General features: G+C 34.0%; 1 long non-coding RNA gene across 1 annotated transcript; it reads left to right on the plus strand.

Annotated features, from left to right (window-relative positions):
• The first annotated feature begins 10,482 nt into the window (after positions 1–10,482).
• Positions 10,483–11,503, plus strand: LOC142350801 (uncharacterized). Its single transcript, XR_012760916.1, has 3 exons — positions 10,483–10,615; positions 11,039–11,167; positions 11,387–11,503. It is a non-coding gene; the product is annotated as an uncharacterized LOC142350801 (long non-coding RNA).
• Positions 11,504–21,877: the final 10,374 nt, after the last annotated feature.

Genomic DNA, 21,877 nt, shown 5'->3' on the forward strand with positions numbered 1-21,877 from the left:
GCCCACCTGCCTAATATGCTATGTCTGTCTAAGATTTGCATTGCCAGAATAGTAAAAAACAATCATTTCACTCAAGCAGTGTTTTAAATGCTCGATTAAATGGAAAAGATTTCATTCAATTCTACGCTTGATTTTGGATAAAAAGTTTATATCATAGGAATTTGCTTTTCTGTCCAGGTCAAATAGAATTTTTTTCAAAACCATACTTCTGTGCTTAAAATTACATAAACTAAAATAAGTTATACAACTGGTTGAGCGTGAAATTGTTTAACGATCGTACAAAAATGTTTCATCTTGCACTGAGAAAGCGCATAGTCAAGTTTCACTAATACTTATAAGAATTAAAAGTTTGAACACAGAGTAAAACGGAAACGAACAAAAGACATTTTTAGAAAAAAGTCAAAGTAAAAAAACAATGTGTAATAAAAGTTTAAACATGTACCGTAAAAGACTTGTAGAATAATTTGCCTACAAAGTTTGCCTCTCTCACTTTGTCCGTCTAGGTAATAGATTTTATAGTCAGTTTGTAACTCAGTTAATGTATGAGTCGGTGAAAACAACATCAGGAAAATAATGCCATATTTGGTGATGGCTATGGGAAAATGACCGCATGAATAAACGTCAGTTTCTTAGTTTCATTAAGCCAATTAGGCAGTTTGTCAAGTTCTTTGACAGTTTTACAAATGACTTTTTAGTTGCACTGGGTCTGGAGCAATGATGTTTAGACCTGCTCCGTTGCTGCTTCTGTATAGAGAAAAACGACTAAAAAGAAAGATAAAGCTTTCGAATTTGCATCAAAGCAGATTTATGAAAAGTTTTTTGGGATCTATTCTGCCCCCCCCCCCCAGTGTTTTTTATGACCCCCAGTTACAAATTTTATATTGTTATATAGCACGTTACTATGTAAGAAAAAAGCACGTGCGCCTGGGGGTCATAAAAAATTTATGCTCACTAAGCTGGGGGGGGGGGGGCAAAACAGATAGATCCGTTTTTTGCTCGAACAATGACCGACTTTAAGTTGGAAGCTCGACAGTAACTTCAGTCAATAAAGGCACTCCCCACTAGAATTTTTGAGTCTTTTCATAAGTGGAGGCCTAAACCTGAGAAGGTTCGATCCGAAACCATTTTGAATAGGAACAGGCTGAATAGAGTCCAATTTTGCCTGTGAGAGTTATACAAATGCCCATTTGACTAATGTGGGTAAATTTTGAACCACGTGTCTATATGTGTTTCAACCAATGTCAAAGTCCATATCTATTTGTGCCCCACTTAGTGGGCAACTCTAACGCCCAAGTGCTCGTGTTTTTATTTTATATAGTAACGTGTCATATATCAACACATAATTTGTCAATGTGTGTCTGTGTGTGTGTGTGTGTGTGTGTGTGTGTGTGTGTGTGGGATGGGGGGCATGAAAACAGAAAGAGCCAGAGCAGGACCAAACAATCTGCTTCTTTTTTGAGGTTGTGACTGTTGCGACCCTACTTGTGGGGGAGGAACTTAATACTCAAATTTGTTTTTTTTGTTCAGACAATTTAGACCGATCGATAGATTCATCGTAGAGAAATGTGAGTAGTATCATTTAAAAGCGCGTCCAGCGTAGAATTCAAAATTGAAACGATTTTTTGAATATCGTTTTTTATTTTCGAGGAGTTATCGCGTTTTAAAGTTCTGTTTGAGCACAGGACATTTGGCATGATTTTGTTCACTTTTGGCATAATTTTCGTTCAAATTAAGATTTTTTCTGTAAAACTATTAGTTCAAGATTACATTTCATGCTACTAAATGAAAAAATTTTCCATTCCTAATAAACAAAAGGCGACAAAAATGCTAGTTTTGGTCTCATGGGTAAGTTTACTATAAAAAAACCCGAATTATAATTGAGAGCTGTTTCTTAGAAATTTTTTTGCAATTTTTCTTGTTTTTTAAATGTCACTTATAGACCAGTTGCTTTTCATATCGAGATTTTGTTAATGACGAACCTCACTTACAGTCAAATGAAGCCAAATGACCAAAAAATCTGTTTTCTAGGGATCGTTTTTGTTTCTTTTCGGTTCTGAGTTTCGTAATTTTTAATTAAATTTTGATTTTCTTTTTGAGGTTTTTGCTAAACTTTTGTAGTCCTATGGCATGGAGTCGTCATCTGAAAGTGCAATGGGTTTGCTAATGAGCATTAGATGAACCTATCTAGTGCTTTGAGTAGACAGCTCATTGATGTTAAGACATTAAAATCAAATTTTCATTTTTTTTAATTAACCGACCTCAAACTGATTTTTTCGAACTGTAGGTCATTTTCAGTAATCACAGGATCTCCTTCTTTTCTTTTGCATCCAAAACTTGTTAAAATAGCATTTTTGACTTCTAACTATGGGATTTGTGACTTCGATGCCACGAGTTTTCATATTGTTTTTGTCTTTTGCATATTTTTTCGTTATTTTGGTTTTGGAATTCTTACTACATTATCGTTATACTGATAGTTCCCAATTGCTTAACAAAATTGTTCAATGGATCCCAAAGAAGGTTTTCAGAGAAAAGCTCATGGTTTTAAGGGCTTCCAAACTATCTTCTCGCACATTTTTATTGAATTTTTGGTTTTTGCCTGTCTTTGTTTTCATTGTCATAAGACTTACTTTGGTGTCTTTGTGGTAACAAATGGTTGAAAAACAACATAGTCATCTCATCAAAGCATAGTTGAGCGTATTTATTGACTTTCGGTGAAAACTGTTGAAATTAATGTGGCTGATATTATGTGTTTTTTTTTAAAATTTCGTAATTTTGATGTACTTGTTCATAAATATTATTTTTTCAAGTTATATTTATAGAAACAAAAAAATCATTTTGCTGTTAAAAAATTGATTGCAGAAAATTTTCACTAAAAAATTCACTTTTTTATGGCTTCGACACTTTATTCTCTTAATTATTTTTTGTCTTTGCTGTTTTGACGGATTTTTTCAAGTTTTTTCTAGTATTAAAACGCTGAGATGTCTCATAAGCTTTGAATTGAAACTTGAATAAATGACATTTCTTGATGAAGTCAGTTCATTGCGAATAGTCTTAAAGTTTTCATATTATTCGTTTTCAGAAATTTTTCAATTATTTTGGTTTTGTTCTTTTTGTTAACTTGTAACTTATTCTCATCTCTGAGAGGTCCCGTTCAAATCTATCTAATCCAAAAATTAACAGGTCCTTTGATATTTTATCGTATCTGATGTTTTGTTTGGTGGATGATATGCGTTTTCTTAAAAGTTTTGTGAGTGGTCAATATTTGTGTTTTTTTCTGCTTTTTTAGCATATTCGCGCAATAACAGATCCCAATGATTTTCAAATAAGTACCGAGTGAACCTATTTAATCGTTCAGTTTAATTTTATTTGATTTAGAAGAAGTAAAATTGAATTAAAAGAAACAATATTTAGATAAAAGCAAATTATTTTAATGATTTTTATAATTTGTGTTTTTGCAATTTGTTTTTGTTTTTTTTTAAATTGTTGTACATTCCTAGTTCGTTTTTGTGGCTGAGACTGAGCATATACAGGTTCTTTTGTAAAGATGTTTCAGTAAGCTTATCAAGAATTTTTTGTTGAAGGCTAAAGTTTTTTAAGGCGTTTGAAGTTATGAAAAGTTTTTGCCTCATTATTTTTTTTTGTCGACCTTTTACCTAGCCCCATTAGGGAAAGTCCCATCTGCCATGTAGATAAGGAGTAAGTTTTGTAGCTGAGGTTTTATCTGATTTCATTTTGACGTTGTTACTAGGTGCTTTTAAATATAGATACTGAACTTTTGCTGTGAAATTCTAGTTTCTGCTGATTTTGTTGTTTTTTTCTTTTATGGCAGATCTGATGAGCGCTGTAATGAGGCAAGGCATTATGTAATTCAGTTAGTAGTTTGGGTATAAAAAGATTTTTAAACTCAAACTTCTATATTTGATTATCGCTTCATTTGGATGACCAATAAGTCAAAAATGTGGATGAGCTCGGGTCGGAACATCATGTGCGAACGCACATTATCGAGCCTCCTTGTTGTATTAAAAATATAAAAGCAATTATTTAGCTTTGTAACCTCTTTGTTCATTGTTACGTAACACTTGTTTTTTTCACTACTCTGTTTGATGTTTATGAGCATGAAAAATAAAAGTCTTTATCGTTGCATCCATCTTTTAATGAGCGCATGAAATTTTGAATCTCTACTTCAGCGAATATGAAAATATATGATCGCATTTCTTCATTGTCAGTGATCTCTTAAAAATACTTCAGTCAAACCGCAGATGTATTAATAATTTGGTTGGTTTAGTTTTATAACTAATCTGGCCAAGCTATCATTGCTTTGTCCTTACGTTTATTGCTTTTCGAATCCTCGTTTCTTTTGTCATTATTCTGTCGAAAATGAAACGCCTTTAGAATCCGTGTTACAACTGACTAACATCAAAGGATTATTTGTCAGATTTATAGCCGCTTTTTGGTTTGCATCTGAATACGTCTTAAAAACCTAATTACACCAAGACAAGGGGGTGAAGCGAGCGCTAAGTTGGAAAAAATTGAATGGCTGGCTGGAATTTTATGACTTTGATAGTAAAATTATCATAGAATTATATGAAATAAAACCCAAATTAAGCTGATTCAACAGCACATAACAGCTGTCAGATGTAAACTGCGTTGCAATCGTAGAGAAAAAATTCAATTGAGTTTATTGTTTGTAGTATTTTCCAATTTCCTTTTCAATCGATAATTGCTGAATGAAACCAACACAGACCATTGAAACCACCCCCCCCCTTATCTGTTTTAACATGAAATTCCTGTTTCTACCTGACGTATATAAAGATAGTGACGTACGTGTGAAAAATTTGCTGACGCGCGTAAAGATACTGACGTACATAGAGCACAGCTTGACAAATCATCATCTTCTAAATTTAATTTAAGTAAACGCTAAATTGTTTTCAAGTTTTATTGATAGCCTCTGTCGAAGTCTCGCTGTAATAAAAGATCCTTTTTTAACAATATGGAGTAGGAAAATATGGGGTCCGCATTAATTAGTCAAAAAGAAAAGAATTTAGCTCTATGATATTATTTTATCTTGACGATTACACGACAACAAATAGTGTCACTCATAATGTTTGCTATGTCAAAAATTTCGGGAAACTACTTATGGAAGCGGAATATGATTGATCTGGATGAGTTGATTGTTAAAAGCAACAATATCTCGTACTTAGGAATTCTGCTCTATAGTTACCCAGGTTGAGGTCCCAGACGGAAAGTCGATATGTCCAGACCCAGATGAACGCACGACGGGGGTGTCGTGCGTTCAAATTTACACGGTCTGGAAACAAGGAAAAATGCACGAAAGTCTGGACATGAACGCACGAATAGTCTGATGCGATGAGATAATACTTGTTCACTCTGGATCTTTGGAAACTGTCATTTATTTTAGTTCAGATTTGAATTGCAGCTATAACTTTCGATTAAACGCGACAGTCGCAAATTGTGAACAGGTAGCTATCATGAGCAATACTATGAGAGAGTATGAAGTGGAAAGTATGCGTATATTGGCAAAGGTTAAAGCTTTCATTATTTTCAGCGAAAGTTTAAAAAAATCTTACTCGAAGGTGGACCCAAACCATAAGAATACTTGTGAAGCGTTGAAGATCTCCGGCATGTCTATGATACCTTCCTTTATACGCTATTATTTTGTTGATAGTCAGCATTAATGGACACAATTAGGGGTTTGAAAGTCTACCCCTGCAATGTGACTGGTAGACTGGTATAACCATTGAACGTGAACGTTATGGTGATTCTCAACAGGCAGCCGTTAAACCTATTATAGTGTAGAATGAAACGCACTTAACTCCAACTTGAGTTAAGGATCTCAGCCGACAGTACAGGAGAAAATTGATATAGAATTCTATAGTCTCGGTGTCATTTAAAGGCGAGGTGATTGTAAAGTTATAATCGCCTGATAGTTGTCTCTTTTTATTGAATACAAAAGAGATATTTTAGTGGACGCATCCATTTGTTGAGCTCTATTCATATAATTCCGCTTTCAAAATCATTTAGAATTCGAGGAATAAAGGCGCTTTTAGCCATTTGTTAAGTACTTAATGCAATTGTCGTTTTCTTTTTAGTTTGGTCTTCATTTTCGTTCCGCAATTGCTCAAATTGGTCGCGGTTGAGGTTCCAGACGACAGAGACCTTTTATCAGATCGTTTCAAACCAAAATAATAACTGATGAGACCATCACAGGCGAAAAAACCTCTGATTAGACTGATGTTCGCCTAAAACCTCTTGTGCGCCCGAAGCTGTCTATGATCAGATTTTCTCTTGCGAAAGGAACCACAGATCTGACCGAAATCAGAACATTGTTAAGATTTTTATGCGACTCTGACCCATATAAGTTTCAGACCATCGTTCAGAAGTTAGTGCACTTTACATGGTCTTTGATCAGGCAATACCCAGACTCACATTTTTTTTACCGCCGAGCAGATCATTTCGGCATCGCCATACAGCGAGGTACTGATATTCTCCAAGCCATTGTCCAGACGTTTGTGCGCTCAATATTACCTCTGATCGGACTATTTGCTCTCGAAAGTGACTCTTGATTAGACCCACTTCTGATCGGTTTCAAACTCGAAATCACTTCTAATCAGAATCAAGTGCGCTAATAAAAAACCGTCTTGATCTGCCGTTTTTCAAATTTACACGTGAAGGGGAGTTGCAATTTCTATCAGCTAGACAACTTGGTTTTTAACAGAGCCGACTTAATCTAGATAAAATCTGATCGGAAGGCTGCTTTACTGTTGTCTCTTGACATAGGCAGAGCCAACATCTGTTACCGACAGTACCAAAAGAAAAACTGCCCTTTTATGTATTCTCTTGTTTACTTTTCCTATGTAAATACATTGAAAATAAAACAATTATTGCGAGAATAAACGATACTTTTATCAAATTCGGGCAGAAGTGAAGGGCAGAATTGCGCATCCCGCGTTCCTTGTTTGCAAAATTGTCCAAATTGCCACCACAGAACTGAGATACAAGCTTTTTAACCTATTTTTCGTGCGCCATATAAAGCTTTCTAGCATGATTTAAATTTATTTTTTTTTCTCTGAACCTAATTCTTGAGCACTGAACGTATATTGAGTCAGCAGTTATTGTATCTATAATCCATAACTGTATCTATTTCAATTGGCAATTTTGTGCAATTACAAGTGAATTAACGCTTAATAGTATACCACATAGGGTTTTTTTACATTTACGAATTTTTTATCAATTTAAATTTTTTTGTCAGGAAAAACACAGCAATACGCCACATGTGATTGACACCTGAGAATGAAAACACAACTGGGAATAACTTCAATTAACAATTGCTAACACGAACTCAAACAGAAAGAGAGAGAGAGAGAGAGAGAGAGAGAGAGAGAGAATTGATAGAATTTTATAGTCTCGGTGTCATTTAGAGGCGAGGTGGTTGTAAAGTTATAATCGACCTGACAATTGCCTGTTTTTATTGGATACAAAAGTGATATTTTAGTGGACGCATTCATTTGATGAGCTCTATATTTACAATTCCGCTTTCAAATGCATTAAGAATTTGAGGAATAAGGGCGCTTTTAGCGATTTGTGGCAATTGTCGTTTTCTTTTTAGTTTGGTTTTCATTTTTGTTTCGCAACTGCTCAAACTGGTTGCGGCTGAGCTGCCAGACGACAGTGACCTCTGATCAGATCGTTTCAAACCAAATTAATAACTAGTAAGACAATTTCAAGCCGGAATGATATCTGATCAGACTGATTTTCGCCTAAGACCTTTTGTGCGCTCAATCTGCGCTCAAAGCTGTCTCCTGCGAAAGGAACCAAAGATCTGACCGAAATCAGAACATAAAATCCAAAATTATACCTACTTTAGTTGGCAATTTTGCGCAATTAAGTGTGAATTAACGCTTAATAGTACGCCATATAGGGCTTGGTTAATTTACCACAACTTTTTTATTAATTTAAATTTTTCGGTCAAGAAAAACACAACAAAACGCCTCCTGTGAATGACGCCTGAGAATGAAAACACAACTGTGAATAACGTCAATTTACATTTGCTAAGCACGAATTCAAACAGAAAGAGAGAGAGAGAGAGAGAGAGAGAGAGAGAGAGAGAGAGAGAGAGAGAGAGAGAGAGAGAGAGAGAGAGAGAGAGAGAGAGAGAGAGAGATAGAGAGAGAGAGAGAGAGAAAAAAAAAGCGAGAGAGAGAAGGCAGAAATACAGCAGATACAAATAAAACAGCAGATACAAAAATAGCGTATAAACTCAATGAGAAATCAAACCAGTAATTCAAGTCATTTTTAAACTAAAGTTTTCATAAATTTAAAACCTTGGAGAGTTAGTTGTAGAGAGATAGTTGCGTGAATCCTAACCATTTAATTATCGTTCATAGCACCAAAATTAAATGTTTTTAATTAAAGTTTTCGAAGATCTGCCTATCACATTGCTTGTCCGGATAGCCCCAAACAATTCTAAAATCATAGTAAATGCGCAAAGCAAAAACGGCATCAGAAGTCACACCTAACGAACAAAAAATGTTGTCTTTCAAAACTAAGTTGAGTTTTTACAAGAAACTAAAGCTTTTTCTCTTAATCGATCCTGCTATTATTCTGGTAGTAACTAGGCGACACAAAGAAAACAGTTTTGAAATTTTCAACTCTAAATTTTTATCTTGAAAATTGATTGCGAACTGTCAGAAATCTGTTTCATTTTTCCAGATAAAAATTGAAAAATACTTAGACGCAAATTATTGTTTTTAAAAAAAGTATTTAATAAAACAGACTGATACAGCAAAAACAGAACAACTGATCAACGAACATTTTTAACCCTATGCCGAAAACTGGCAACTTTTATGCCGAAAATTTCTGACATCGACTTGTTTTCTAAATTGGCCAATTCGTACCCCGGGTCGAGGTTTTTGGGTAAATTTTTGTAAGAAATGCGGTGAATGCGGTGAAATTTTGTAAGAAATGCGGTGATTGCGGTGAATGCGGTGAAAATAAATATTTTAGCGCATTTCACCGCATTTCTTACAAAAATTCACCGCAAAATTCACCGCATTTCTTACAAAAATTCACCGCATCGACTTTTGTGGCAAAATAATGTAAGAAATGCGGTGAACGCGGTGAATGCGGTGAAAAAAAATAATTCACCACATTTCACCACATTTCTTACAAAAATTCACCGCCAAATTCACCGCATTTCTTACAAAAATTCACCGCATATGATTACCAAAGTTTACTCAATCTGATTTAAATTCACAAGAAATTCCAGAGCTGTTAGTGAAACTTGGCGCAGTGGACTAAGCAGTGGAAGGCATGCACTATGACAGAGGTTCGATCCCGTGTGGGGACGATTCTTTTTTGTAATAATACTGAAAACGCGGTGAAAATAAATAATTCACCGCGAGTCACCGCATTCACCGCTAAAAGATGTAAGAAATACGCGGTGAAAATTATTTTTTTTTCACCGCATTTCACCGCATTTCTTACGAAATTTCACCGCCAAACCTCGACCCGGGACTCTGCAACGAACTGAAATGCCACTGGGTGCACGTGTCTGTATGGCGAGTCGATTGAAAAAAAATTGATTTCAGCCAAATGAGCAACCATAGCTGGACGATATGCATATCAATGATTTTTTCTTGCAGAAGTTATTGCTTAAGTTCATCTACCCAGTGAATTACAGAAAAAAAATTCGTGACATCGACGATGTTAGATGATAAATTGTCTTTTGACCTGAGCATGATATTAAAAATTGAAAGTGCAACCCTCCTAGCCCAAGGATAGTTTGCCAAACTTATCAGTTTAGATCTTTTCTACCATTAGTAGGAACTAAAATGAAAACGTGTCTGTTTAAGTCTGTAAGTAAAGCCATACGAGCCACAGAGGCGGCCAGATGAGATTCAGATTTAGTTCAGTTGTTCATTTGTGTTAAATGAATTGAAAGAAGGTGGTTCTTTATGTGATTGATTTTATGGAGTCCGAACAACCAGAAAACGACGAGTAAGCTCGTAATGTTGCTTTGCCTTCGCATTTTTTTATCATAGCATAATTGATGCACGAGCAAAGTTAGTTCGGTGCAGCTATAGTCAACTCAATCAAAACTGCTTGAACTCACCTGAATAAAAACAACTTTAAGACCAAAAGAAGACTGGAGGTTGGTTCTCTGTCTGAACGTAATTCTTTAACTAATCATTGAACTGAATGAAAACGGTACAACTCCGAACACGTTGGCGATGTGAAAAACAAGTCTGTTATTGTGAATATAAGTTCAGCTTTTCTTAAAGGGTGGTCCTCACAAGACAAGCATTATAAGACCGCCGAAGAAAGCAGTTCAAATCAGCGAATCATGATAATATTACAGCAATTGAGTTTAATTTATGTTAAGATGATAATTAGTTCGTGTACTTAAAGTGACCATAAAAATTTTAGAAATCAGTTCACTTGATCATTCACGATAAAAATTGAAAATAAAAAGACGTTAGGATCACGTGATTGCATTTCATTATAACGTTGCACACAAAATCAGCTCATTTTGGAGAAAATTTCTTTCAGATTCAGCTTACAAATCGAGAAAAAGCTGCAAAAAACTGTCAAAAAAGTAAGCGATCTTAAGTTTTCATATTTTACCAAACATTTTAGTTTTTCTGATCATCTCAAGTTTTCCAGAATTGCTTTATCAACCAGGCGTGGTTTTTTTGCCCCCATCCACCGTTGCTCTGCGAAAGATTTATATACCCACTAAGCATACCACTCTAGTGGGAGGGGGACAATACCGACTAGATTCATTTTTCATGAGATACCAAGTCATTTGTAGTAGCAGGAATCGTTGGCGACGAGTCTCAAAACCACAAACAGCTGAATAGAACTCTCCGGGTAGTCTCAGGAACCGATGTTGCCTTGAGTGCAGTAACCACTGTTCCAAGCTAGGAAAATCGAAAAAAATGTTGCTATGTTATCTTAGATCTAACATACACGACAAACTCTTCGATGCCTGACACTTGTTGATTTATTTATTTTTCAGTACTGTCACAACTCGACCTAACCAGAATGTGGAGAGAAGTAGCAATTTTCGCCCTCCTATCTGTCATTGTTCACGCAAACAATTTCTACAACCGAAGAGCTGAACAAAAATTAGGCAAACGCGAATGGAGTAAGCTATAAACAAAGAATGTTAACTAATCATATTTACTATATCTATGCTGTCATTGTGCTAAATGAATTTTTTAAAATCAAATAAGAATAAGATATTGAAGTATCTAGGAATATCAATTCTATATGAAAAAATGAACAAAGCGAAATTAGAAACATCATTATCCAACTCAAAAGGTTAACAGTCTGAAGGACCAAGGCGTCAAACTTCTTGTTTCAGCAAAGCGAGAGGAAGAACCCAAACCCTGTAGCAGTGACTGGGATTGTCCCTGGGGTCAATGTGACGGTGGGCTCTGTACAGTTTTGCTGGATTATAAGAAGAGGACTAGTGAAAGTGGTGAATTAGATAACTTTCTATCTTACTGCAATTTTTTAAACAAATCGACTATATTTTCAAAATGCAGAGAAAAACACACAAAAAAAGAAAAACATACAATCAAAATTTTACACATAGTAAAATTAAGATAATGTTACGGTGGTCTCTGTACAGTTCTGCTGGATTATAAGAAGAGGACTAGTGAAGGTGGTGAATTAGATAACTTTCTATCCAATTGCATATTTTCTTTTACAAATCGACTTTATTTGATAATGCAAAGAAAAAAGCACGCAAAAAAAGAAAAGCACAGCCAAAAATCTTCACAGGGTAAATAAAAGAAAACAGTAAGAATAGTTGTACAATTAATTTTGTATATACATATAAAGGAAACTATGTGGCATCAAAAACCGTATTTTCCAACTCACAGAGTTAACATCCTAATGGACTTAGGCACCCTGTAACAGTGACTGGGATTATCCTTGGTGTCAATGTGACGGTGGTCTCTGTACAGTTTTCCCGGATTTTAAGAAGAGGTCTAGTGATAATAGTGACTTAGATAACTTTCTGTTGACGTTATATTTGACAAATTGACGATATTTTGATAATGCAGAGAAAAGCACACAAAGAAAGAGAAAACAACAATCAAAAATTATCACAAGTAATCTTAAGGTAATGGTAAAAGGAAATGTTGCAAATTATTTTTGTATATGATTATACACGCATTATGTGAAATTAGAAATTGCTTTTTCCAAATCACAGGGTTAACAGTTTAAAGGACCAAGGCATCAAACTGCTTATTTTAGCAAAGAGGGAGGAAGAACCCAAACCCTGTAGCAGTGACTGGGATTGTCCCTGGGGTCAATGCGACGGTGGTCTCTGTACAGTTTTGCTGGATTATAAGAAGAGGACTAGTGAAAGTGGTGAATTAGATAACTTTCTATCTAATTGCATATTTTTTTTAACAAATCGACTTTTTTGATAATGAAAAGAAAAAAGCACGCAAAAAGAGAAAAGCACAGCCAAAAATCTTCACAGGGTAAATAAAAGAAAACAGTAAGAATAGCTGTACAATTAATTTTGTATATACATATAAAGGAAATTATGTGGCATCAGAAACCGTATTTTCCAACTCACAGAGTTAATATCCTAATCGACTAAGGCCCCTGTAACAGTGACTCAGATTGTTCCTGGGGTCAATGTGACGTTGGTCTCTGTACAGTTTTTCCCGGATTTTAAGAAGAGGGCTAGTGAAATTAGTGACTTAGATAAATTTCTATTGACTTTATATTTGACAAATTGACGATATTTTGATAATGCAGAGAAAAGCACACAAAGAAAGGGAAAACAACAATCAAAAATTATCACAAAGTAATTTCAAGATAATGGTAAGAAGAATTGTCGCAAATTATTTTTGTATATGATTATACACGCATTATGTGAAATTAGAAATTGGTTTTTCCAAATCATAGGGTTAACAGTTCAAAGGAGCGAGGCATCAAACTGCTTATTTTAGCAAAGAGGGAGGAAGAACCCAAACCCTGTAGCAGTGACTGGGATTGTCCCTGGGGTCAATGCGACGGTGGTCTCTGTACAGTTTTGCTGGATTATAAGAAGAGGACTAGCGAAAGTGGTGATTTAGATAACTTTCTATCAATTTGCTTATTTTCTTTTACAAATCGACTTTGTTTGATACTGCAAAAAAAAGCATATGCAAAAAAGCACAGCCAAAAATCTTCACAGGGTAAATAAAAGAAAACAGTAAGAATAGTTGTACAATTAATTTTGTATATACATATAAAGGAAACTATGTGGCATCAGAGACCGTATTTTCCAACTCACAGAGTTAGCAGACTAATGGACTAAGGCACCGTGTAACAGTGACTGGGATTGTTCCGGGGTCATTTTGACGGTGGTCTCTGTACAGTTTTCCCGGATTTTAAGAAGAGGGCTAGTGAAAATGGTGACTTAGATAACTTTCTATTGACGTTATATTTGACAAATTGACGATATTTTGATAATGCAGAGAAAAGCACACAAAGAAACAGAAAACAACAATCAAAAATTATCACAAAGTAATTTTAAGATAATGGTAAAAAGAATTGTCGCAAATTATTTTTGTATATGATTATACACGCATTATGTGAAATTAGAAATTGGTTTTTCCAAATCATAGGGTTAACAGTTCAAAGGACCAAGGCATCAAACTACTTATTTTAGCAAAGAGGGAGGAAGAACCCAAACCCTGTAGCAGTGACTGGGATTGTCCCTGGGGTCAATGCGACGGTGGTCTCTGTACAGTTTTGCTGGATTATAAGAAGAGGACTAGTGAAAGTGGTGATTTAGATAACTTTCTATCAATTTGCTTATTTTCTTTTACCAATCGACTTTGTTTGATACTGCAAAAAAAAGCATATGCAAAAAAGCACAGCCAAAAATCTTCACAGGGTAAATAAAAGAAAACAGTAAGAATAGTTGTACAATTAATTTTGTACATACATATAAAGGAAACTATGTGGCATCAGAAACCGTATTTTCCAACTCACAGAGTTAGCATCCTAATGGACTAAGGCACCGTGTAACAGTGACTGGGATTGTTCCGGGGTCATTTTGACGGTGGTCTCTCTACAGTTTTCCCGGATTTTAAGAAGAGGGCTAGTGAAAATGGTGACTTAGATAACTTTCTATTGACTTGATTTTTGACAAATTGACGATATTTTGATAATACAGAGAAAAGCACACAAAAAAAGAGAAAGCAACAATCAAAAATCATCACAAAGTAATTTTAAGATAATGGTAAAAAGAATTGTTGCAAATTATTTTTGTATATGATTATACACGCATTATGTGGAATTGGAAACTGCTTTTTCCAAATCACAGGGTTAACGGTTTAAAGGACCAAGGCATCAAACTTCTTATTTTAGCAAAGAGGGAGGAAGAACCCAAACCCTGTAGCAGTGACTGGGATTGTCCCTGGGGTCAATGTGACGGTGGCCTCTGTACAATATTACTGGATTATAAGAAAAGGAGTGGCGAATCCTGTACTTTTAACTGGGATTGTCAATTTGGCGAATGCCAGGCCGGAAGATGTTTCTAAGAAAGATTTGCGACTCGATTGGCTCTGAGTTCAACTATAATGATTTCTATGTAAAATATCAAAAACTTTCAAGCGGGTTCTTGCTCGATTTATTTTTGCTGAGAACATCCAAAACAACCTTGAGAGATGACAAGTTTGCTCTCGAAAGGCTTTGATTCTTCTCATTATGTCTAAGAAATGAAATATTTTAATAGATAGTTTTCAATGGGCTGTGTCAGGTTGGTCTAGTTTCTGGCCGCAAGAGAAATTGAAGAACTTCGCTCGATTATCTGATTCTACATGATATTATACGATAAAACAACCGTATCAGCTTTTTTCATCATTAAAAAATCAATCTGGCAGCGGGCTATCAATCTAAAAATTGGTCTGGAATAAACTGAATTTTGAAAATTTTGAGGAAATAGAGACCCCAAATAAGTCTTATTTTGTAAAAAATAATTATATGCATTTAATGCTTGCTTTTTTATATAATCAATTCAATTTTGTCTTCTCACTGATTTTGGAAATCCGATAGTTCTGTTGAAAAATTTAGAAAGCAGGTTCTCGATTAGTTTTCCTGTATTATCACGACAGACTGTAAAAACGGCAGACCTTTTTATCCCGACAGGCCGTTTGTGTTATTTTATGCTCAAATGTGATAACAGCGTTGCTTGAAACTGAAACATTGAATGAAGAGCAACTTCAAATAGTTCCAAATTTTATAACTGGTATAATTCAATATAACATTGTGCTTTTCATGTTGCACTTCTGTATATGAAAAATAAGAGTAAAGCTTTAAGATACTTTCTGATTAAGTATCTTTGGATGAAAGACGTGAAACAAAATATCCGAAATTTTAGCTAAATAGCCTTTCAACAAACTGTTTCGTAACAGAACGCATCGTAAAAGAACAATTATCATGATAATTGTTCTTTTACGATGCGTTCTGTTACGAAACTGTTCATAAGTGTTCTTTAGGTTTCAACATAGGTTTTCAAGATTGCAATCTTGAAAACCTATGTTGAAACCTAAAGAACACTTATGAACCCAAAGAAACTAAATCATAAACACACATTTGGGGCAACTGTTATCACAAACTTTCGTTTCATGCACTTTAGACAATTAAATTTCTCAAAGAACAAGCCCATTTAAACTTGAGATGAATGAAGAAATTGAAAAGCAGTTGGATTTTTCTCGTCAACTTTCATAGAAAAAGCTGCCTTGTACCACAAACTTTATTCAATTCATGTTAAAAGTGCTTAAGAACATTTGAAGTCAAATCAGTTCACAAAAATTGCATTAAAACAATGAAATTGGCCACAAATAACAAAAATAAATAGCAATAATTTTTTTTAGAAAATGTTGTTAAACCTTTAAATAAGCGTAAAAACTTTCTCATATAATACAAACAATTTTCAAACGCTGTCATTACAAGCTATTGATCAAGTTCAAAAAAAATGTATTCAAAAGAAAAAAATTAAATTAAAACAAAAGCTTGAAAAAGCCACTATTAAAAAATAAATTACTTCCCTAACTTTCTCATAAAATACAAACAATTTTCAAACGCTGTCACTACAAGCTATTGATCAAGTTAAAAAAAATGTATTCAAAAGAAAAAAATTAAATTAAAACAAAAGCTTGAAAAAGCCACTATTAAAAAATAAATTACTTCCCTAGCTCACACCTACAATTTTAATTAGTTTTCGGACGAAAGTATTAACGAATTAACCACTATTTATTTTCTCCGCTCTCCAAATTTTTCCACTAAAACAACTTTTTCAACCCTCATTTACTTCTTCAATTTTTGCTCGCTCAATTAAAAAAACAGAAAATCATAACGCTTTTTCAAGTCGTAAAGAAACGTTAAAAATTATCAGTGATTGTGCAGAAGCTGAACTTAATTATACAAATGGAAATGCAGTCAACTTTGAGGCAAGGTTGTTTTTTCGAGCCTAATTATGTTTATGGTTTGAGGTGAACTCATTTTATAAGTCAAACTAAATGCTTCTTTGAAAAACTAGTAGAAACTAATTGTCTTTTTTAGCTCGAAAGCTAGGTGGAGAAAAACAATCCTTTTGTTTGTTAGTTTTTTTCAGTTAGTTCAACGTTTTGGACTATTTCATTTTTTTTCAATGAAACCAACAAAAACAACCATGAACCCAACGACAATTCAGAAATCAGTCAACTACTGTGAATTAAGTGTTTTACTAGGGCACATTCAAAATATTTGAACACTTACAACAACATTGAACTCAAAAAAAATTGTTTGACATTGGATTAAAACCAAAGTTGAGGACAGGAAAAAGTTTTTCGTCAAATGAAAATTACAACCGAGAAACCTAGCTATATCCTTTTTAATTTGGATCAACTATCTTTGAATGGTATAAATTTAATACCTAATATATCTGATTCGGATTGTATTTTCATTGTTCGAAGCCCACACTAGGGCACCAATGAAATTAGAGCTTATTTGATTTGTCGGGCAATTAAACGGAACGTTTTTACACTCAATGCTGTAGAGCAAGAAATATTTTCTAACTATTTCCCCTTTTTAAGGATGAAAAGTTTCAAAAAGAGGATGAACAGAAGAAGAACTGCACCGAAGGCTAAAAATGTAATTTTTTGAAACCCATTTTTGCGAGGAAAACGAGTTTTTCCGGATCACTTAGTTTTACGTATCAATAAACAATTTTAATGCATTTATATTCATTGGAAAATTTTACAGAGAAGCTATTAACGGTAGAAAAATCAGAGTGAGCTTTAAACTGGAACTGTGTTTTCCCATTTCTCTATCAAAACTTTCCATTGTAAAGATCATGCAAAGAAATCAAGTGTTGGAAAATTTTATACCTTAAAATTTTTACCGATTAAACTTTGAAATTTTGCCCACGAAAACTTGGTCTTCAGTCTTCTGATTTTCAGAGTAAAAATTGAAGTAAAATTTGAAATAAAAATTTGAATTCAAAGTGCTGCAATTTAAAAAAAAATTGCTATCAACAATACTGTTTTTTTGCTAAAACACTGTGTTTGCACTTAAGCTTAAAATTCGAGTAAAAAAGTATCATGCCGAAATTCCACTGGCTATTTTGCTTCCGAAAGAACATAATTACTATTTCAATTTGACATAGATCGTGAAAATGTGTCAAAAGTTTTTAAAAAGCCCCAATAAATTTCAAATTCTTCGATTTATACAACTGGTTTTTCATTCTATACCACAAAATGGCGGTAAATATTCTAGAAAAAAGGCAAAACATCTTCATCGGACAGAATTACATGAAGCCGAAAGCATTAGACTTTTTTTAAATATAAAAAAACTAAATTTTTCTTAGTAAGAAATTGCTTTGGAGAAGCCTGATAGCTTTATTCAGTGAATTGTTTGTCTCATCTGTTGCTGCAAGAATTTCTATACCTTCCTGACTTATAACTACTGTAGAAAATTGACAACTAAAAACGTGTCTTCAAGGTTTTCAATTTGAAGAAGATTTGAAAGAATTTGGTTGAAGCTTTTCTGCTACAACTTCATTATTGTTTTTTGCACTTTTTCGTTAAGCAGTCGAACACACTAATTATTGAGTATATCAATTTGTAGCTATCATATCAGAAGACTAAAGTCCAGTCGAGTCTTTTGAAAACCTATATGTCAATTTGAAATTATTCAACTTTTAAAAACTAGCTTTTTTATTAATCTAAAAAATATTCTCGAAAACTTTTCTACTCCTTATCATTGTTTGACACTTCTTATCAAATTTATCCAGCAATTTCTTTCAAGTTTTTGTTGGAATCCTTTGTTTTATTTTTTTTTAAATAGTCTTTTCTTCCATGTGAGTGAGTAGCAGAACTAATAGTCAAACAGCTATGTCCAATTCTAGACTTTTCATTGTTGTTTCTGCAGTAATGAATTTTTTTCTTGTTAAAAACACACTCCGGAATCTCACAATTTGCCGAAAATTGTTCGATAAAAAAGATCTCAAAACTTTTTCTGGTTCCTAATAAAATTAACTTCGAACAATCTTGAAACACGTCACATTGGGAAATTGAAAAAGTTCATTGAAATTCAAAGCGATGTTAAGCGCTTGTTTTTTAAAGATGCTGTACGAGATTTTAAAAGTTTTTACTTGATAGACTCACTTATACTTGAAATCAGTTTAAAAAGAACTGCGAGACAGTTTTGTGCACGTGTACCATAAAGTTTTAACACATGTCGGTTCTCTGATTTCCAGAGTTTCAATTGCAAATACCGATAAACACTTGATACATTGCTTACACTACCTTGTTCATTTCTTTGACATCTTCTAACTTGTGTATGAAAAAAATCTCACGCAAATTTTTTATGCCACTGAATTCTCCGCATTTTTTAAAAAAAACCATAGGAAAGCATGCAAAACGTCATTATAGAGTAATGAATTACAATGCGCAATCTGAAGGCTTTAATGATTTTCTAATTAACAGAAAAAACAGCCAAAGTTTCGCGAAATGGAAATTCAAAGATTACAGGCTCAAAATTTTATGGAGTATGATATGAAAAGATTGCACTGATAAAAATGATAAAAGATTTAAAAGAACGCAAATTCTTTTATTAAATTTTGACATTGGCAGATTATGTATGATAAAGTAGTTTTTGCTTATCATTATTTACAGTCTAGTCGAATTTCACGTTTATTAATTAATATCTACCATAATATCTTGCTGAAATCATTTTCTGGGATTCAATAAATAATTTATACAGAGATTTTAGTAACCAAACAAAGGTCCCAACAAATAAAAAAAACAATTGTCGTCAACGAAACACTATTTGTGATGATCGCATGTAAATAATGGTATTACAGACTTCCAGATCAAGCTCCGATGCTTATTGATCTCAAATGGTTTTCCAATGATTTAAACACAGCTAAATTTGAAAAATAAGAAAAAGAAACTCGCTAGGAAACTGCGTCGCTTGTTTTTTTTTATAGTAGCTTATCTGAGTATATTAAGCATCACAGTATACAATAGTTTCACCTAAACGATAAGCCAAAGAAAAACATGCCTTGTCAGAAAAATAGATATTCCCTAGTCGTGACAGGATGTTAATCTTGCGCCATTTTGCAAGATTCTTTCAAAGAGATGTGAATGTTTTAAGAGTGATATGACGTATTTTTTACTGTGTCCTTTCTTTCAAAATAAACGCTTTTCTGCTCTCTTGAGTTTCTTCACCTGGGCTAGGGTGGAAACGAGGAACGGTCTCAGAGGCCATTTTTCGGCATTTTTTCTAAAACAGGAATATGAAATGAATTCGCGGATTTTTCGGTACTTTTTGTTTAGGTTAAAAGGAAACAAAATGGCGCCTCTGTTGTTGCCAATCCTGGAAGATTTTGTAAGAGGATATTAATTTTGTGAGAGAATCTTGCGAGAAAAACATTAATCGTGCAAAATCTTACGAGACAATCTTAAAAAATTTTGCACTTTTTTCAAGATTCTTTTAAGATTAACATCTTGAATAGAAAAACAGTTAATTGTTTAACACTGAACGTCAACACAAATGTTTGAGACTTGTGATAATAGCAGAATCTAAGAAAAAGTACTGGTCAAAACAATTTTTAATTTTTATAATTTTCCGTTTGTTGTCCGCTCCAACTTCTTAGTGCACTCTCTGGGTTCTGTTTTCCAACCATCCGATATAACAGGGTTCAATTTTTTTGAAGAGAGATTTTATCTGCTGAATAATGTTACCCCATTGCACAAGTGTAAAAAGCCTGTTCTGGGATAAACATTTGAGAAGTAGACGTTGAAAGTAACCGAATTTTTTACTCTCAGTGTTTTCTAATGTGTTAAGAAATTTAATTTATTTTGAAAGCCAAAACGAAAAAAATTATCTCTGAAGAACAATACGAAAAGTCAATCCCGTGTTACTTGGGAGATACCGAGTTCTTTGAAAGGCCGTTTTTTTTGCCGGGGAATATCGAACTGATCTGTCGTTTTATGGGCTGCTAATTATCGGCCGTTTGAAAGGCCGTTTTTTCTTTGAAAGGCCGTTTTTTTGCCGGGGAATATCGAACTGATCTGTCGTTTTATGGGCTGCTTTTATGGGCTGCCAATTTCGACTTCAAAATAATCAGAAATACTACAGTAAAACTGGCATTTATTGGGCTATAAAAAGTTGCATAAGGTTCTTTTCGAACATTTGCAAGGAGAATATTGATTTCATCGTTACGTTGACAAACAGAATTTTTACAAGGATTGGCGAGTGACGTATTAGTGCTGCTCATGTTGATTTGTGTATTTAGCTGGAGAGGCGTCACAATTGCTGTGTTAAATTAAAGCAACTGATCTGTACAACGGTTGAGGTCAGAATGCAAATCGGAATTGTTTACTATTTGAGTATGAATGACACGCGTGGATTGTTCGCCATTTACCGAGCTAATCTGCTGCGTTTAAAGAAATTATTTAAGGAATTTTATATAGATTGCTTCAAATGCGAGAACAATGCAGCTATTTTGGACAAACGCAACCTCATTGTCATATTTGTTAATAACTTTTGCTTCTTGAATTGGTGGGCGCAAAATGTAATCTATCAGCACCATTTTGCGCTCGGAATGTGATCAAGGACAAACTAAAATCCACGATCCACACTACGTGTCAATCTTCTATTATATCTATTATATTTGAGCGATTTTCTTTCATGATTGATATTAAAACTCGATGCTCAGTTTTTACGGTGAAATAATTGCCAGAGGGATAATTTTTAAAATATTCTATTGCCCAAACAACGCCTAAATGTTCTAATTCACACAGACTACCTTTCCCCTCAATTAAGGAAATGTTAATCAAACGCTAGTCCAGAGCGAAAAGCATCGCGTTTGATCCGGGTTTCTATGTTAGGATTCTAGTGTGCGTTTTGTGTCGCTTGTGCCATTTGATATAAAATATGTCATTCAAACTTCCTAAATCTCTTTGGAAGTGGACGTATTGGGTGACATAATAGTGAAGAGTTGGAATAAATTCTCCTAAATAATGTATTGAACCTAGAAAGGAAAGTAATTGTATCAGTGATTTAGATGCAGAAAGATTCAAAGCTGCCGATGTTTTCGTTTCAAGTAGTGATATGCACTTCTTTTTTTGTTTTTAGAAAATGGTATTTAGAAGGAATAATGCAAAAATTATCCCCAGCAGTGTTTTTAAGACATTTAAATACTTATTTGAGATGTTTACCTTGTGATCCTCGACAAACAATTAAAATGTCAAATGAAATTCAGTTGGTGACTTTTAAACCATTTAGAGCATAACACATAAATAACTGAAAAGCTGCCAGCATATCAGTTAAAGCGTAAAAAAACGGTAAAAAG

This window comes from Convolutriloba macropyga, chromosome 12 (genome assembly GCF_964194025.1).
Source record: "Convolutriloba macropyga chromosome 12, txConMacr16.3, whole genome shotgun sequence".
In the NCBI taxonomy this organism is placed as follows: Eukaryota; Metazoa; Xenacoelomorpha; order Acoela; family Convolutidae; genus Convolutriloba; species Convolutriloba macropyga.